This window comes from Chenopodium album, chromosome 18 (genome assembly GCF_948465745.1).
Source record: "Chenopodium album chromosome 18, dcCheAlbu1.1, whole genome shotgun sequence".
Classification (NCBI taxonomy): Eukaryota; Viridiplantae; Streptophyta; class Magnoliopsida; order Caryophyllales; family Amaranthaceae; genus Chenopodium; species Chenopodium album.
In genome coordinates this window covers 13,895,695-13,916,542 of record NC_137851.1, presented here as the reverse complement: position 1 = coordinate 13,916,542, position 20,848 = coordinate 13,895,695, and the positions used below count along the sequence as shown (strand labels likewise).

At 32.2% G+C, this 20,848-nt stretch overlaps 1 pseudogene across 1 annotated transcript in view; it reads left to right on the top strand.

The window, feature by feature from the left end:
- The first annotated feature begins 10,701 nt into the window (after positions 1 to 10,701).
- LOC145591539 (lupeol synthase-like) overlaps positions 10,702 to 20,848 on the top strand; it is a 30,848-nt pseudogene continuing 20,701 nt past the window's right edge. Inside the window, exons 1-4 of the transcript XR_014102317.1 lie at positions 10,702 to 11,058; positions 12,060 to 12,245; positions 15,449 to 15,538; positions 15,768 to 15,965. The product of XR_014102317.1 is annotated as a lupeol synthase-like (transcript). The remainder of the gene's footprint in view (positions 11,059 to 12,059; positions 12,246 to 15,448; positions 15,539 to 15,767; positions 15,966 to 20,848) is intronic.

Sequence of the window (20,848 nt, the reverse complement as noted above, 5' to 3'; positions counted from 1 at the left end):
CTAGATGAGGCAGCCTGTCCATGGTGTGGTGACGAAAATGAAACGAGTGAGCATGCTCTATTTAGCTGCTTCCGGGTTAAAGATTAGTGGGAGGAGTGTAGCTGTGCAGAACTTGTACCTGGCAAAGAAGAAAATATGTGTGACCTGCTGGTTCGATGGAGGGGTTTGAACTCAAAGCTCAAACAGAGGGCTGCTTTCCTTGCTTGGGTGATATGGTCTGAGTGAAACCAATGGGTTTTTGATGAACATCAAACTTCTAATCAAGTGCTTGTTGGTCGGGTTAATAGGCTGGTGGAGGAATTCAGCAAATACACTCAAATGATTTATAAGGCCCCTACAGCTCGTGTAAAGCACAGTCCGTCCTCCTGGATTGCTCCCCCTGCAAGCATAATTAAAATAAATGTTGATGCTTGCTTGGCTACCGAAGATTGGGTAGGGATGGGAGAGGTAGCTCGTGACCACCAAGGCAAAGTCCTGTTCGCTGCAGTGAGAAGAATGCGTGCATTTTTGCCAGTTGAGATTGCAGAAGGAAAAGCCCTACTACTTGCTATTAAGCTTGCGAGAAGACTTGGATATGAGAAGATAGTGCTTGAATCGGACTGCCAGGTTTTGATCAATCGTCTCTCCAAGGCTGCAGTGTTTTATTCGAATCTTGACGGTGTATTAGAGGACATCTTGTCCATTAGTAGTTTGTTTGAATCGTTTGCCTTGTCTCATGTTAAAAGAAGGGGTAATGTAGTAGCCCACCATCTTGCTAAGTTAGTGCCATATGGTTTAGAACAAGTTTGGGTCGATTTATGTCCCCAGGAGATTTCTCCGTTTGTACTCTCGGACTTTTTGTCCCTTAATTAATAAATGCACTAGCTCGGCGTTTCCTCAAAAAAAATATTAATTATTTTAGTTGTACATTAAACTTAGATAAGGCAGATGAACCACGTGCTGCTGGCATCATTCGGGTGAACTCTGACACTGCTATTTTTTATGGTAGTGGTCACAAGTGGTGTGGGGCTGGTGTGGTGGCTAGAGATGATTGTGGGAGGGTCTTGGCTGTTATGACTCATCGGGTGGAGGGTGATTTTTTTGTTGTGTTGGCTGAAGCTATGGCAGCTAGGATGGGGATGGTGCTTGCGTTTGATTTTAGGCATTGCAGCGTGGAGCTTGAGTGCGATTTGCTTTTGGCGATGATGTTGTCACCAAGAATCTGGGTGGCAGGGCTCCCATTGATATTTTGATTGATGATATTCATGCTATTGGCAAAGACCTTGTTTTCATGTTAGGGGGGGGGGGGGCACCTTACTGCTAGAATTCTTCCTTGTAATGGTATTGAACAAAAGTTTGTTGATGATGTTCCCCAAGGCATTCGATCATGCTTAATTAATTCTAAATCTAACTAGCTGACCCTTTCCTTTCAAAAGAACAAAAAAAAAAAAAAAAAAAAGCAAGCCAGATGAACAAAATTGGGGTTTCATAAAGTTTTCAAATTATTTCTAACATTACATGTAACTCTGTAATTAAATGGATCATCAAATTCATACTATTATAAAAAAAGAAAAAAATATTAAGTGGTTATCTAATTAATGAAATATTTTAAGTGGAATGGAATCCATAAAACTTTCCTATATATTTTCCTAAGCCAAAACTTTACATTATGTTCAAGGATGAAAACCAGATGAGAGATGGGGAGAAGGGTGGGGAAAAGAATTGAGAGAGGTATCATCAAAATTAAGTGCTTAGATGGGTAGTTAATTTAACCCAAGGTACTCAATTCTTTTTTGGTATTTAATTTTTTTGGCCGGAAATTGGGGTAGAGTACCCAAACGGTGAAAAAATAAAAGTGAGTACTCAAACAGTGAAAAATGTAACAATTGAGGGCCCATTTGTGTAGTTAACTCTGTTGTTATGGAACGATTTGCTCAGTGGATGATAGAGGGACTTTTGTTTTTTGAGAATATAAATAGGTTACCAATTTCTTTTTTTTTTTTTTTTTTTTTTTTTTGGAGAAAGAATAGGTTACCAATTTCACTAACAAGTAAAAGGCTTATTTTGAGAAAAAAAGGTATAAATATAGGATTATTTCCAAAATACACAAAGGTGGGATTGTTTTGAGAAGATGAATTAAAGGTAGGATTATTAGTTTCAATTTTTCCTATTAAATATATATTCAAATTAATGATAATTTTGTTTCGAAGAATTTACTACTACGTATCTTAAAAAAATATTAAACTTTTATTTAGCCTTTTAATATTGATTATTGTAAGGAATATTTCAAGCATTACCCCAAACTTGAACCCCACTGTGATCATACACCCCTTAACTAGAGCAAAAGAGTCGCCAACAAGTTTTAGGAACTTGTAAACCATTCACAAGGTGAAGATTACACCCCTTAACGATCCATGAGATCGTCAACTCCAAAAGGTCTTGAACCAAATAGGGTTCGGGGATGAGGGTACAAATCCAACCTAAAAGAGATTGAACCTGCCCTAAAAATAGGCCTCTACTTTATTCTTTTCGTATTCATGTGCGCTTTCTGACTAACATGCAATCAATAGGTTTACCCTAAACCTGTTTATCTATGTTGGTTGAATTTAATGCACAAATAAACCATTATTGGCGATCACTTGAATTATAATCAAATTAGCCCTAAACAAGATTATTAATTATCTTATTAAGCGTGATTACAAGTACAAATTCCCTTTAAACATGCATAAAAGGCGTGATCAAGCAATAACAATAAATAAGCATCAAGCAACATGATAATCACAATAATCATAACAATTATAATCATGTTAATAATAAAGCTTAAATATAATAGCAAGATCCTAGGCATGATACTAACAAGATTAATAACAAACCCTAGCATGTCACTAAGCAATAAAGATCAAAGCTTTAAACCTAACATGGTACTAACATGATATTAGAAAAGAGTAAAAGGCACCCTAAACATGATACTAGAAAGCAATAATAACATCATAACATGATGCTAGGAATTAATAAATAACAAACATGCTTTCTACAAGAATAGAGCAATAAGACTACATACTTTGATGCCTCGTACCTCTTTCTAATAACAAAATACACACGTTAGTAACTTCAAGGAAAAATATAAAATCAAATAATTGAAATAGAGATTAGGGACCAAACCCTCAGAAATTATAACCTTTCACGTCTAGGGCGAAGGCAACTTCGAATTTGGCTAGGTGTTTCTAGATCTTGTGTATGCGGAATTTTGTTTATGAAAAGCTAGAGAGATGAGAGCATAGAGAAATAGAGGAAAATAGAATTGATGGATGTGGATGATGATTGTGAATGATGATTGTGAATGAATAAAAACGGAGGCTCAGGACCCTATTTATAAGAAAACAGTCCGGAAATAAGTAGAATTTGATAAAGAATAAAACTCCACACTATCGCTGCAAAACCGACCTTGTCACGTGGCGACAGGCTCTGTCGCGTGGCGACAGTCCTGTCGTTTGGCGACAAGCTCTGTCGCGTGGCGACAGGCCTGTCGTTTGGCGACAGCCTGGATTCCTACGCGCTTTCAAACACGGAGTCCGCTTATCAATTAAAATTGATTTGTAAAGTCCGTATGAAAACTGAAATCGTATTTTTCATAAAATAATATTTTATTCCAAATAAAACTTATCAAAATATAATTATTAATTCTAATTCTATTATGATTAAAGAGAACCTTCTAGAGAATTCTAGAAGACTATAATTAATTCTAATAATTCTAGGAATAATAATTAACATTGGGCCCTCCCCTAGATCATTGGGCCGCATGTAAAGATCAAACTGGGCCCAGTTTAGTATTTTGGCCACAACTTCCTCATTATTCATCGGAATTGGGCTTATAATATATCGTTGGAAAGCTCTTTGCAAGCCCCATCCAACTAAACTATTATTGGACCCTTGTCGTGGACCAAACTAAACTGGAGTGGTTGTTTTCATAAATTAGAGTTGTTTTCGAAAACAGAAAGAAAGTATTTTTAATAAAAACCAACCGCAACACCTGGAATTTCACACTTTCACTTCGTTCGATTATGATTCGACGCAAAAGGTATACATCACTGGGTTTGGTTTTGGGGAGACACATTTGGGTGTCTACAATTATAACAATATAATTTCTATACATTTGATGTGTATAGTTTATCAAGTTTATTTGTTAGATATAATTAATTTTTTTAAAAAATAAGAATTATTGTGCATGGTACGAGCCTAAGTTAGTAGGAGAAAAAGTAGTGACCACGTACTACACTGAAGAAGGCCATCAACTTCTTTACCAGTAATCAAGCCCGTGATGGTCACTGGCGCACTTTATTTCATGCCTCCCTTGTTAAATCAATTTTATTTTCCAAAAGTAAAAATTATGAATGGGGAGGAGAATTATTGTTGTTGCTTCTTTCATTTCGTATAATTTGTAACACTTTACTGATACATTATACAGAAGTTTGATTACTAATATCTTTAATTATACATTACTAAGAATTAAGAAAAAAAAATTAATATGATATAATGGATATACATAAAAGGAAAATTTGTAAAAAAAAAAAAAAAAAAAAGAAAAAAAAAAACCCCTTTTTAAATGCCTCATTTTGCAAGAAAAAACCTTTTAAAAGGATCTCTGTTAAAAAAAAAAAAATAAAAATAAAAAGCCACGATCACTTTTTTCGTTTAATGAAACCTCTCCCTTCTTTTCGGCATTGACTCGAACTTTCAGGACCCCTTATTTTCCCTACTTACACCCAACTCTTTCAATATTTGCACTCCCTAGTTTTATTTCCCTCTTATTTTCCCTCCAAACTTAATGTCCCATGTATTCTCTCTCCTCCCTCGCTCCATGAATGCTCTGCTTTGCAATCACATCAATTTCTCTCTCTCTCTCTCTCTCTCTCTCTCTCTCTCACTCACTCTCTCTCGTGCAAGCCATAAATGTTGCTACACTAAACTAAGGTAAGTGTTAATTCATCAAATTATTACTGCAAGTAGTGTAAAAATTAAAAATTAGGGCTTTCATTTTGCAATTCATGAACTCACGTAATTCCTGTTGTCAATGGCTAAAGGACGAAAAAGGCCGTTTGGCGCAAAACAAGGTTTCCTAATTATGTAGTGAAGTACAAACCAAGGTAAGATCTTCAATTTCACACTTAATTGCCAAAATTGTGTTAAATAAGTTGGGGTTTATTACAAAACCTAGAGTCAAAATAAACCTAATAATCTACCTAATTGATGCTTGTTGTTGGTGAATTTGTACTGTGCTGCTTAAACCAAACCAACAAAATTTGTTGAATAATTTAGGCTTTTTTTTCGCAATTCAAGAATGTTGGAGGGAGTACTACAATGATGAAGTTGTCACTTGTGTGGAAGAAATAGATTAAGAACCCTAACCTTTTAATTGATTTGATTTGGTGGAGACTTGCCCTAATTTTTTGTTGGAGTGATTTGAAAAGGCTTGTCCTATGTTATTTATAGAGGGAATTTTAGAGAGCTAAAAAAAAGGAAGGAAAATTACCCAACAGTAGGCTGCAAGTAGGGGTGCGATGCGATTTGCATATTTTTCAAACCGCACCAAACCGCACTTATAACCAAACCGCACCGCAAAATGCGATTTGGTGCGGTGTTGTATAGCCACACAAAAAAAACACTTTTTATTTTATTTTGTGATTATTAATTTATAATTTAAATATTAAACTCTTTTTTTTAACTTTTAATTAGCTTATAGTAAAAATTTCCATCATATTTTAAAGCTATTATATATATATATATATATATATATATATATATATATATATATATATATATATATATATATATATATATATATATATATATATATATATATATATATATATATATATATATATATATATATATATATATTATATATATATATATATATATAGTATAAAATTTGTATAATGGTTTGCAGTTTGACAGCATAAACTGCATCAAAGCGCTGTTTGGTTTAATATATTTTGGAAATCGCACCAAACCGCAAAATTGCGGTTTGGTTTGTGGTTTGGTGCGGTCTAGACCACACTCTAAACAACCTTAGCTACAAGTAGGGAAAATAAGGGGTCAATGCCAAAAAAGAGGGAAAAGGTTTGATTAAACGAAAAAGTGATCGTGGTGGTTTTTTTTTTTTTTTTTTTAACAAAGATCCTTTTAAAAGGTTTTTTCTTACAAAATGAGGCATTTAAAAGGTTTTGTTTTTTTTTTTTATTACAAATTTTGCTACATATTAATTCTAATTTAACAACAATTTAAATAAAAACATATTTGTTTATGCATTAGTAAAAATAGATATCAATCGGTCAAAAAAGTAGATATTAAAGGAAGTACTCATATACACTAATACGGTAACTTTTCTAATTAACTTCCGCTAGCTTTACCATTATGATTAAATATATACTAAACAAAACTTGGTGAACTCAGTGGAAAACTTACCTTTTGATTTTGATGTCACGATTCAAACTCTAACAAATACATTTACTTGGGAATATGGAGTTTTCTTATCTTTTCCCTTTACTTTGAAGTATTGACTTACAAAACTAAGCTGACTTAGGCCCCGTTCTTTAGAGCTGCTCTGCTCTGCTCTGCTGAGCTCTATTTTGCTCTGCTCTGCTCAGATCAAATCTGCTGAGCTCTGCTCTACTCTGCTCTGCTCAGATCAAATATGCTTTGCTCTGCTCTATTTTCAAATAATAATTAATAATAACAATAATAATTAATATTCAATAATAATAATTAATATTGTATTGATGATAATAATTTATTATTTTAAGTAATTATAATAATTATTAATATTAAAAAAAATTATAATATTTATTAATATTAATAATGATTAATATTTATTAATCATAAATAATAATTATATATATATATAAAGGGGAGTTTTTTCCCGAGTTTTTAGAGAGCCATATAGGATTTAATTTTCTTAACGCGCCATGTAGGATTTTAAATTTTAATTGTAGCCAATAAAATAAGAGATTATTAATTTCTTTTAAAATTAAATAATTCAAATGCCATGTAAGCAAAATTGTCGAATGAGATTTTTAAGTTTAAATTAATTAAATATAAAATAATATCTTTTGATATTATGAATTTTATCTAAATATATAACAAATTTTAGCACATACATAAAAAAATATATTTTTAAAAATTCAAACAAACCGTGCATCCAACGGGCTTCATCTAGTATTTAATAATTCAAACTATTAAGAATTAATATTTAAATATTTAATAATATTATTAATTAATAATTTCTAATAGTTATAACAATTCTTTCAAAAAAAAAAAAAAATAATAATAACAATTAATAACAATTTCTTTTTATAAACATTTGATATTAGAATCACAATGTATAGAAACATTTAATGTGGGTATCGATTGTTAGTTCATTAAGTTGAATTATTTTTCAAATCTTTCCATACGAAAAAAAAAAGAGTTCTTTTCAAGTAGTACTTTGTATATTATTATTTTGAGGGTTAAAAATATATGAGTAAGACATATTTATAAGTAAAATCATTATTACTCATTAATCATTTTATTTTAAAATTTTTGTGAAATGAATATAAGTAAACTGTTGTCTTTTATCTTTCTACTATTAACATATGTTAAATATGGTACACATTTATTTATGTTTTCAGTCACCTAAATCAATGGTATATGCACTTTATAATAATAATAATAATAATAATAATAATAATAATAATAATAATAATAATAATAATAATAATAATAATAATAATAATAATAATAATAATAATAATAATAATAATAATAATAACAACAACATTAATAATAGTATTAATAATAATATTGAAATCTGCTCTGCTCAGCTCGGCTCTGCTCGGCTATCCTGAAATCTGCTCTGCTCTGCTAACCCCTGCTCTGCCAACCCTTGCTGACTCCTGCTCTGCTGACCCTGCTCTGCCTGCCCAAAAGCTCAAAAGAACAGGGTCTTAACCTGGGAGAGGTGCCTGTAAGATATGAAGTACCTTTTTTTTTTTTTTAAAAAAAAAAAAAAAAAAAAAAAAGTACAAAGTATATGATTAAATGCATATGAGCCATAGAGTACTTAGAGACATTGCTGTCAATTTGGGTATTCAAGTCGGGTTCGGGTCGGGTTAAATTAGGTTTCGAGTTGAATTAGGATCAGGTTATGTCGGGTCAATCTAGTCTAAGATCAGGTTCAAGTTTAGGTCGGGTTAATTTCGGTTTAGATTATTCCGGGTCATTTACCTTTTCGGGCATAGGTCGGGTTCGATTCGAGTCAAATTCCGATCAGATTCAATTTCAGGTTCGGGTTGTATTGAGTCGGGTTTGGGCGGGTTTATAGATGGTACATTCGGGTTCGGGTTAGGGTTGGGTTAGATAATTATTTGATCGAATAATCTTAAAGTTAGATCATTCTTGGTTTTGGTTCAAGTTCAATTCGAATAAATATCGATGTGGTGAAGCTAAACCTATATAATTACGCCTTTTATAATTTGATCAAACATTATCAAGATTTTATTAAGTCTATATGCGAAGTAATAGAGAACAAAAGGTATATAAGCTGAACAAATTGTACCAATATTTTGTTAAGTATTGAGGGTTTACCGAACTATACCAGCTGAACGAAAGGCGTGTAAAATTTTATTAAATCTTTCATGACTCGGGTCAATAAACAGGTTGAGTTGGGTTAAAATCGTTTTCAGGTTCTAATCGGGTCGGGTACTAATTCAGGTTCGGATTGTTGTCGGGTTCGGATTGTTGTCGGTTGACGGTTACTATCAGATCAGGTGCAGGTTCGGGTTTAGGTCATAAAGTATTGGATCAAATCGGTTGTCGATTATCAAGTCAATTCAGGTCGGGTTATAGATCACTAGTTTTACCCTATTGTTCAGATATAGATCAGGTTCAGATCATTGTCGATTCAGATCGGATTCTCGAATCAGGTCAGTTTTTGACACTCTAGAGACAAGACATAAGAAAGATGAGTCAACTTCATCCACGTTAAAACGGTTAACTTACGTGATGTTCTGTCAAAAAACATTATTACGTGATGTGATGGTCTGACCGATCACTCTAGTTAATTTTTGGCCTTATTATTTGGTATTTCGCTACTCGCTGAGATGAGTCGCTACTCGCTAGTACCCTTTTTTTTTTTATCCTTTCTTTTTATAATCAACTTTAATTTATCCCCCAAGGTCCCAAAAGTACATTATTATTATTTTTATTATTATTATCTCTGAATTTTTTTAGTTGCAAATCTTGTAACTTTAAAATACTTTATATCTCATAAATAATATCTCAAAATTACAACTAAAAAAAAATCGAAGATAGTATTTTTTTTTAATCAACTTAACAACTTTATTCCATTAACCCCAATAGTGTTTCAGCTCCCTCCTCAGACTCATCCAAAAACGGTTTTGATTTCTAACTTTTTAAAGTTGTAAAATCGTTGATTGAAGACTATATAGATTGTAAAATTGTTGAGTGAAGTTGTAATATATCAGTATTGTTGATTGAAGTTTTGAATTGTTTATTGAAGCTCTGAAATTGTTGATTGGAGCAGTTAAATAAGTACGGAGTAGTAAATTTGTTGACTTAATTAAGATGTGACATTGTTGATTAAAGTTGTTAAATTCTAAATTACTTAATGGGTATTGGGTAAATGGTGTAAAATAGTAAATGTTAATGTGGGTATATTTCTTTTGGCTTTTTTTTACTGTTGAGGTTCATAGTATTTTTGTAAAGATTGTGTGTCAAAAAATGAAAACAAAAAGGTATTCGATTTTCGAGAGGTATCATAAAAACCACTCGCTTAGGGCTCGTTTGGCATTGCTGTGGTTTTCTGTTTTTTGGTTTTTTGTTTATTATAAGTACATGATATATGTCACATAACGAATAAAAAAATATTTAAACTTATTAGAATCATAATAATTTTGAAAACTGACAATAAAAAAGTGGAAACACCTTTTCCTTGTTTCCAGTTTTTGGTTTTTAGTTTTCAAAAAAACAGGAAACTGAAAACCAAAAATGGTGCCAAACAAGCCCTTATTTATCGGTAAATTTAATTCAAGTTGGTCAACCGCTTTATAATGAAACTCCAACACCTCTAATCGACATGTATTGTATTGTGCACACCCAAATTATCTAATTTTATTTTAAATTATGGCTCTTGAATTTACTAGTTTGAAAATTTCAAACCAAAAAAACAAATTCCTGGATCCGCTATCAGTGATCAAATATCTCGATTTTGTCATAAAGAAATCTATTTATTACATACTACTAGAAGTGAAACAAATATGACACTTATCAATGTTGTATTAATAATTTTTCCTCCAAAAGCACCTTTTTCAAAAAAGACATGGTTACTTAAGGAAAAAAAATTGTATCTAACTATGACATTTGATTGATATAAAGTAAAATTTTTTCCTAAAATATTAAATTATCATTATAATTATTACGTGTAATTTAAATGTTTCTCTTGCATGTTTTTATTTTTAATATACTCCATATTTTTTTAATACTCGAGTTATTATATTTATACAATTTTTTTACTAGTATTATTATTGTCAAAAATATTTAATAACCATTTATAAGCCTCATTCTTAGTTAGCATGGTCCAATAAAAGGAGTGGATAGCAAGAGCTGGTTAGAGAGTCATTATCATGCAAATTAAATCAATATCATTATCTCCTTGCTTCCTTACTCTCAGCTTATAAAACTCAGCAAATTAAATCGAAATTCATTACTACACTATCTATATTTCTCCTTCTTCCCTAGTCAAGCAAGAAAGAATTAAGAGTATTTAATAGTTCATATAGAGTGTACGCTTAGTTAAAGTTGGTTATCATGTGGAAGTTGAAGATAGCAGAAGGCAAGGATCCATGGCTAGAGAGTCTAAACAACTTCACCGGTCGACAGCACTGGGAGTTTGATCCGGAGGCTGGAACAACGGAGGAACGGGCCGAGGTTGAGAGGGCAAGGAAGGAGTTCAAGGAGAACCGTTTCAACATGAGGCAAAGTGCTGATCTTCTCATGAGAATGGAGCTCAATTTTTTTTTTTTTGTGTTTTACACTTTCTTAGTTAACCTATAGCTCAAAGTTGTTTGACTTTTTCTTACTACTAACCCTAAGTTCATGAATTCAAGTTTGGTATTTAAGTATCTATAAATATAACTAAAATAAAAACTGCTGAGAGCAACTCCAATGGCAAGCTAATTGTCAAATTAGCTTGTCATGCTACATAAGTTTTCAAGCTAATTATGTTTGTAGTTAGTTTGATCCCCAATGGCTAGTTATTAGCTTACTATTTAAATTATATATCAATTTATTATTTTTATCTTAATTACTAATTGACTTTCAGCATTTTCTTTTTGGCAAGTTTTATTAAAGCAAATTAGCTTTGCCAAGCTAATTACATATTTTTGCTCCAATAGTCAAGCTAGTAGCTAGAGACTATTTAAAATTGCAAGCAAGTCCCTAACTACAACCATTGGAGTTGCTCTTACATCACCATTGTACACATGTCAATTTATCAAAAAATTTCCCTCTAAAATTGCTTATGACGTCATTTTTTCTCATAATTTTGTCCTTCCAAATTCAATATTGGGAAGATAATTCTACGAGTGTGGACATCAATTAACCAAAAACCCTCCTTTTGTGAATTATGGAGTATTATTTTATACTCTTTATTGATTTTTTTTTTTATTTTTTTAATTGTGCATCGCACAAGTACTAATCAAGTTTTACTACTAAAATTTGATTTATAAAATTAGTTGTATTATTTAGGGCCTGTTCACATTTACTGAACTGTACTGATTGGTGCTGAACTGAACTGAACTGAACTGAATTGATTGAAATTAAGCTGAAGTAAATAGGCCCTTATTTCACGTCCAAAAAAATTACAAAAAAAATACAGCTTATGTGATTCAATTATACTCCGTATAATTTACGTCTATTTCAATATATGATTATAGATTATATGTTATTTTGACGGGTCAAGAATATAATCAAGGAAACGTGATGTGATTGTTTTGGCTAAAATATCAAACAAAATGTTTGGACAGTTGAGAAAAGGAAAGGCACGTGTGGAAATGGCTAAAGGAGTGAAGTTGAAGGAAAGAGAGGCAATAGGAGAGGAAGCAGTGACCATAACACTGAAGAAGGCCATCAACTTCTTTATCAGTATTCAAGCCCATGATGGTCACTGGCCTGCTGATAATGCTGGCCCACTTTTTTTCATGCCTCCTCTTGTAAGTCATTTAAAAAAAAAAAAATGTTTTATGGGATTTTCATTTGGTAACATTATAGTTTGGACTTTTTCATTTGGTACCCAATTTTTAGTTTAATTCCAAATGGTACAATTATATTTTCAATTTAATCTCTATTGTAGCATTCCATCAAATATATTATGTATTCTTTGATTTAGGTGTCATTAAAATTGATTGGTTAAAGTTATAAGAGGATGTTTTACCGTACTGTCATAAGGTTCAAGTTTGGGGTAGAAATTAAAAAAAAAAATAAAAAAAATGTCGTAGTTTATGTGTAAGAAAAATGTCTCAATTTGAATATTTTGATTTGTTTTGTGCAAAAATAATATTCAGTTAAAGTTTTGAGAGTCATTATAACCTTAAAGAATCAAAATTTGCAGTCGAAATTGGATATAAAGGACCACAATCTCCCAAATTAATGTTTCATTTCATGAGATGTTATAGTAAAGAATAAGTCAAAATTACAATGGTACCATGTGGAGTAAAACCAAAAATTGGGTACTCAATGGAAAAACCAAAACTACAATGTTACCAAATGGAAAATTCCAATTTTTATTTAAAAGATTTGAAGGACACTAATTTTTATTAGTTAAAGTCATTTTTTAAATTAATTTTAGCAAAGAGATGAATAATCAATCTGCTCTTTTATTTTGTACTACTAGTTTTGTTCCCGGATGATGCTCAGATTATTTTCAATGTAAACTTTTTGCTTGAATGTTAAATACGGTCTTACAATCCCTTTTGATAATGTAGGATTTTTTACATACAATGCCATATCGCTTATTTAATTAAATAATAATGTGCTTTTTGTAGTTTTGTTTGTGATTGAACTTAAATTATTTTTATTGAACTTAAATTATTTTTTTACTTATCTTTCTATTATTTTTTTTAAATAAATTAAATATATTATAAATGGATCTTATTTTAAAAAAAGTTTTTTAAAATAAATGAATTTTTTTTTATGGAAATAGAATCAAGTTATAGTATATTTATTGAAAGTTATGATTAACTTTGTGTATATGAAATATTATTAGAAGTATATCGATATTAAATACTCTATACAACATTTATCTTAAAAAATTTATCCAAAATCCACTTACTTAGCATTATATGTTTCATAATAATACCTATTAGTCGCCTACGTAGCGCGATAATTGGCGAAAACTGTTATGTCAAGTGTTGCTGTTTCGTGGCCTGGCTGCGAGACCGGCTTTATTTATTAGTGATGTGATTGATTTGTAATATTTATGTTTATACATTTGTCAATACATAAATTTAACTGCTAATATCTTTATATAATTAAAAAAAATGTTAAAATTAAAGTTGATACAACCAATCAATCAATAACTATATACTAAAAGACACACTAACAATGACACATGTCGTAATCTGGTGTGTTTTTAGGTTTTTTTTTTAATTTAATTTGAAAGCTTATTTTGGGTAAAAAAAATTTAATGAGGTCAAAAAAGAATTAACTAAAATGTAAATAGCCTTAATGGTAACAAAATAATTATAGCAAGAATTTATATACGAATCAATCATAAGAAGAGTGTTTTTTTTTTTTCAACAATCTTCTCTACTTTCTATACTAAAATTAGGCTAAACTATTCATGATCATATTTCAAATATTATATTTCATTATTTCTTTGTTTTTTTAAAAATAAAATTAATTGACAAAAGAATCAAATACGATTTTTTTTTTTTAAATCACTAAAATAATCGTAAAACGTATTCCATTCAAGTTTAATTGTACTTTGATATTTTTATTTAAACAAAATACTATGTATATCTTCAATAATTTCTATGTAAAAATTACAAACATGTTTTAACGGTAACTTTAATGACTTAAATATTGAGTATAGTGTTAAATTAATGATAAATAATGAAGATTACCATGCATGGCATGTAATTTAACCTAGTGGAAATACATAAATGCTATGTTGCTCCGTAACAACATTTGTCTAAAAATATTTATGTTTAATGCGTTAATAAAAACTTATTGGATGATGTAATGATATACGGAGTACAATATACTATGGAGTAATACTTTAACTTCACTGTTATGATTACATACATAGTAAGATCAGACGAATCAACTTCATTCACATTTAACTTTTTTTAATGATCAATAAATCACTTGAGTCACTTTTTGACCTTGTTTGGTTCTCGTAAATCGTAATTAACTAATAGCTGGTTGATAGACATGGTTGTAATAACTAATCTATTAGATGGTTGCATTGGATACGTTGACTAATAACTCTATATATACTCTATATTACCAAATGTTAAAATAGCTTATTGTAAATATTAAAAGGTTGGATTAAGTAGCCTTTTCAAATTAGCTTATTAAACTCCATTCATCAATATACTATATTACTCCATAAAAAATAAAAAATCAATAGAGAGATGATAAGTGTCGCTCTATGATATGCATGTTGAATTTTTTTTTTTTTTCCATAACAATAATACGAAGTATGACATGATAATTTTATTTTTATTTATTGTAAAAAAAAAGAAACATAGTCATCAGATCATATTGTCGTATACTCCATAACATATTAGAAAATCCAATCACAAACAAGACATAAAACGTAATTATTAAGAGTAATTTTTTTTTCGAGGAGTAGATTCATTCGATAAATAATAGCATTGTGTGGTTTCTTATTTCTATGGGAGTATGTATCTTGCATTGTACAAATAATGCTATTCGTACGATTAAAATATAATGAACATATACCTAAAGTAAAAAGAACATATTTGCACAAAAAAAGAGTGAAAAGAACATTATGTCCATGTTGTTTGATTGTCAGTATAATATATTTTTATTTGTGATATAATGTTCATTGTTTATTGTGTTTGAATTTTGTCTTCAAACTATGGTGGGTATTAAGGTATATATATATATATATATATATATATATATATATATATATATATATATATATATATATATATATATATATATATATATATATATATATATGTTCTTTATAAAACAACTATATGTTCTTTACAAAAAAGTTGTATATTCTTTGTAAAACAGCTACATGTGTTTTTCGTGTTTACAGAAAGTTGTACCCTATAACTTAAAGTTTTCAAAATGACAGTGGTAGTACTATGCACCGAATTCACACAAAGAGTGTTCCCTACAAAGTCATAATATCACATTAATGAATGAATTTCAGGTAATGGCGCTATACGTTACAGGAGATCTCAATAATATTCTATCTCCTGAACACCAGAAGGAAATAAAGCGTTATATTTACAATCATCAGGTATTTAAATAGTGTTGTTATATATTCTCTAAATTTGTTACTATATAACTTATTTGGTTTCCCTCAAAAAAAAAAAAAAAAAAAAAAAAAAAGAACTTATTTGGTTGTATTTACATATAATAGAACATCTTATTGTCATTGCTTTTACTTTATGAAATTGTATTGACTTTTTTCCAAAATATATAATACTTATTTAAGTACAAAGTATTTATTTCGAAATATATTGCAGAATGAAGACGGAGGATGGGGATTCCACATTCATGGCCATAGTACCATGTTTGGTTCAGCAATTAACTATATTGCCCTAAGGTTAATGGGAGAAGGCCCTGATGATGGTGAAGGTAACGCGGTTGCAAGAGGTCGTCAATGGATCCTTGACCATGGTGGTGCTACAAGCATTCCATCTTGGGGAAAGTTTTGGCTCTCGGTTTGTTCATATTGATCTCCTCCTTTATTACTTCGTATGTAGTTTCTTGTTTAATTAGAAGTAGCTAGTTAGAAGACTAAGGCCCGTTCCTAGCATTTTATAGGCCCAGGGCAAGTTAACGAAATGGCCCCCCTTAAGAGCCACCTACGAAGCAAGTTTTCATTTTTTTTCTTTTTTTAGAAAATTTGTCAAAATTAAGCAAATATTTGCTCGGTGTTCCCAAAATAAACAAACCTATTGATTAACTCAAAATAAGTTGATCTTTATGAAGTATAATTTTTAAATAAGTTAGATGACCTACAACCTACCAAATAAGTCACTTTTTTTTTCCTAATTTTAATTAAATTTTTTCTTAATATTATTAATAATTAATTAAACAATATTAAGAGAAAATTATAAATAAAAAAAAACCACACCCACTAACGCTCCACCACATCCCCCTGACCCCCCAACCACCGCACAAACCTCCCGCTTAAGTGGCCCCAGACCCCTTTCTTCCCCTCCCTGAGCGCTGGGGGATCGACTTCTCTTCCCCTCCCTAAACACCGGCCATGACCAACACTAACTCGTCAGAAATTCGGTTGTGGGGATGTGATGGAGTGGTGGTTTTGGTGGCGGGGAAGGTGAGGGGTGGTGGTCGGCAGGCCAAGGGCGAGGAGAGGGGTTGCTGTAGTGGGGTTTTCTAAAATATAAAGTTTTTTTTTTAATCTTGAAAAAGAGGTTTTTTTTTTTTAATAATCAATTAAAATAGTAAATTTTAATTAAAATTTGAAAAAAGGACCAACCACATTATGACATGTAGCATAAGCAACCTAAATAACCATTTACCCTTAAAACTAACCAGTCATGACTTATTTTGATAAAATACCCCATAAAGCTCAACTTATTGTGAGTTAATTGAAATGTTTGCTTAATTTGGGAAGCCCGGGCAAAAATTTGCTTATTCTTGACAAATTCTTTTTTTTTTTTTTTTTTTAATTTTTAAATCGAGCTAATTTAAAGGGTAATTTTCTCTAAACAAATTTAAATCACACTAATATAGTGCTAAATTAGAGAGAAAATATAATTGTGTGGCTTGCCTTCTCATTGATTCTCATGAAAAATATATAGAGTTACAAGCTTACAACTTCTAACCCTAGAATAAAAAGATAATCCTAGGAAAATAGAAAGTTAACTAAAATATACAAGATAATATTCTACCATATCAAATAATATCCCATAATATCTCAATACCCCCCCTCAAGTTAGAGCATGTGGGTCATGAATGTCCAACTTGGAACGAAGATTATCAAAATGTGCTTTTCCGAGAGGCTTCGTAAAAATGTTTGCAAGCTGAGAAGACGTCGAAACATGAGAAGGAGTAATCAACCCTTCTGTAATTGCATCACGAATAAAGTGACAATCAACCTCAATGTGTTTTATTCGTTCATGAAGTATTGGATTCTTAGCAAGATGCAGAGCTGACTCATTATCACAAAACAATTTTATCGCCTTTGGATGTTGTACACCGAGACTCAATAACAATGCTTTGAGCCATTTTAGCTCACAAGTAACGGCAGACATGGACCTGTAGCAAGAGAATTTTATCGCCTTTGGATGTTGCTACACATGAATCGAGTATGCTAAATCAAGACGAGTAACAACAAGATAAATCAAACGGCCAACTAGTCGTCGATATGCCTCCGGATCAGAGAGAAGATCACTAGTAGCAAGACTCGTGGTTCTGCTCCATAGGAAAGCCACTAGGCTTTGCTCCCAAAAGACCTGCTTCAGAAATAATATCCAATGTATACTTTCGTTGGCACAAAAACAAACCTGCAGAGCTACGGGCTACCTCAATACCCAAAAAAAATTTCAAAGGACTAAGGTCCTACATCTTGAAGCAATCACTAAGTTAAGCCTTAAAAACAGTTAATGCAGCGGAATCATTCCCAAAAATAATTAAATCGTCAACATAAACTAAGATAGTAATCTGAACTTTGCCTGTAGTATATGCGAATAAAGAGTAATCAGAGTAAGATTGTATGAAACCATAGTGTTTTAAGGTTGTGGTAAGTTTTGCAAACCAACATCGAGGAGCCTGTTTCAAGCCATAGAGCGACTTTCGAAGTCTGCAAACCAAAGAAGAATCCGAGCTTTCGAAACCCGGAGGCAATTTCATGTAGACCTCCTCACCGAGATCACCATGTAAGAAGGCATTGTGCACATCCATTTGATGTAGCTCCCAATTTTTTGTAGCCGCAATAGCTAGGACAGTGCGCACTATCGTCATTTTTGCAACCGGATCAAAGGTTTCTTCATAATCTACCCCTGCTTTCTGATGATTGCCAAACACTGGCAAACAAGATTTGAGACGCTCTACGTCTCCATTTGACAAAAACTTGGTCTTGTAGACCCATTGACTGCCTAGAGCTCTTTTCCCTGGCGGAAGATGTTCCAATGTCCAAGTACCATTGTCTTCCAAAGCCCGAATTTCTTCCTGCATAGACTTGCGCCATCCATCAAATTTCATCACCTCTCTGAAAGTTTTTGGATAACTGCTGAAATAAATTTTCGATAATTCACAGAAAAATTATCACAATGTATATAGTGTGCTAGGGGATACGGAGTACCTGAAGACTGATTGGATGGCAGAGACGGACTTTTAGCAAAAACTGTGTGAGTTACATAATCTCGAAGTAAAACTGAGGAGAGTTTCTCTCTGAAACAACGACCCATGCCCTATAAATCTTATTGTACCATGGGGGAAAGCTGCTTGGACTGCCCAGCATTGGCAGCCTCGGCCTGCTACTCTGTGTGCTGTTGGGCAGTGGCAGCGTGCTGCTGCTCTGTGTGCTGGACAGTGGCAGTGGCAGCTTGTTGCTGCTCTGTATACTGCTGGGCAGGAGACTCTGCAGCCCCCCTGCGGCCAGCATCATCATGTCGCAAGGTGGGTGTAGAGTGGACTGTTTCCCCTCCGTTTCCCAAGTCACTTGAAGTGTCATTAAGATTAACATCGTCCCCATCATTACTCCAATCAAATGCAGCAAAATCAACATGAATGTCATCACTCGTATCACACAAATTTATATCAATATTAACGGCTTCTGGGCTACCAAACGGGAACACATCTTCCACAAATTTCACATCATGAGAGACAAAAAATTCTTTTGTTTCAAGATCAAATAGCTTCCACCCTTTTTTACCAAAGGGATACCCCATAAAACACATTTACAACTCCGACTAGCAAACTTATCTCCTCTCGTCTTTTGATTGTGTGCAAAACACAAACAACCAAAAGTACTTATAGCACCAAAAGAGGGAGGCTTATTGAAGAGAATTTCGAACGGTGTTTTTATTTTGAAGAAGAGGAGTAGGAGTTCGATTAATCAAATGAGCTGTAGCTAAAACACACTCCCCCAAAAAATATATTGGTAGTTATGCTTGAAATCTCAAAGCTATCCCAACATTAAGAATGTGTTTGTGTTTTTTCTTTACTCTCCCATTTTGTTGAGGGGTCCCAAAACACACGAGGTTTGAAAAATAATTCCAATGGCAACAAAGTAATCATGCAAACAATTAAATTCGGTTCCATTATCACTTTGCACAATTTTAATTGTTTGATTAAATTGCCGTTCAACCATAGCAACAAAAGCCATAAACATCCGAAAAACCTTTGTTTTATCAAGAATCAAATAAATCCAAACAGCTCGGGAATAATCATCAACTATAGTAAAAAAATAACGAGCACCACACGATGAAACATGTCGATATGGACCCCACAAATCACAATGAATTTTTTCAAAAATTCTAGTGGATTTATTTTCACTTAGAGGAAATTTGTCTTTAGGTTGTTGAGCACGAAAACATACTTCACACCCCTTAGATAAACAACTTTTATTATTGCTAATATGAGGAAGCAACTTAACTACTTTCTCTAAAGGATGCCCCATTCTTCTGTGCCAGAGCTCCAATTCTGATGTAGCTTCAACCACAGACACACGTTACACCTCATCCAGTTTGCTAAAATAATATAGTCCGTCTCGCCTAAGTCCCGTTCCAATCAAATGCTTCAGCCGGTCCTATATAGCACACATATATGAGTTAAATTGAACAACAACATTTAATTGATCACTAAGTTGAGTAAAGATATTAAATTGCAATGAAGATGAGGCACAAAGAGAACTCCAGTGATTGTGATTTTATCAGACAAACGAACGGAACCTTCCAAAGTAGCAAGTACACGTTCACCATTTGGTAAACCAACCGGACATTCAATAATGTGAGTGTTAAACAACCAAGAACTATTACTGGTAACATGATGGGTTGCTCCGGTATCAATAATCCAACAAGAATCATCAAACCTATCATTACCCACAAAACCTGAAAACACCTTCCATTGTTCGGTGGTGGAAACCGAACCTATGAGAGGAGTTGCGCCACAAGGGACTGAATCCCCCCTGTTGTGGCTACATTCACTCGCTCCCCTCCTCGGCCTTGACCAGCCATAGGAAAAACGCGCCCCTGCTTGTTGCAAAGAAGGTACAAAGATAGAAACCAATATGCCCCGGTGGTGTTTGATCATCACCGGCCATGGCTAAGTAAAAAAAATTAACCTGCTCTTGATACCATGCTAAATTAGAGAGAAAATATAATTGTGTAGCTTGCCTTCTTATTGATTCTCATGAAAAATATATATAGTTACAAGCTTACAACTTCTAACCCTAGAATAAAAAGGTAATCCTAGGAAAATAGAAAGTTAACTAAAATATACAAGATAATATTCTACCATATCAAATAGTATCCCATAATATCTCAATATATAGAGATACAACTGTAATAAAAATAAAGACTTTGTAATATGATGTTATAGCCTAGAGCTCTACAGGTATGCTATCATAAGT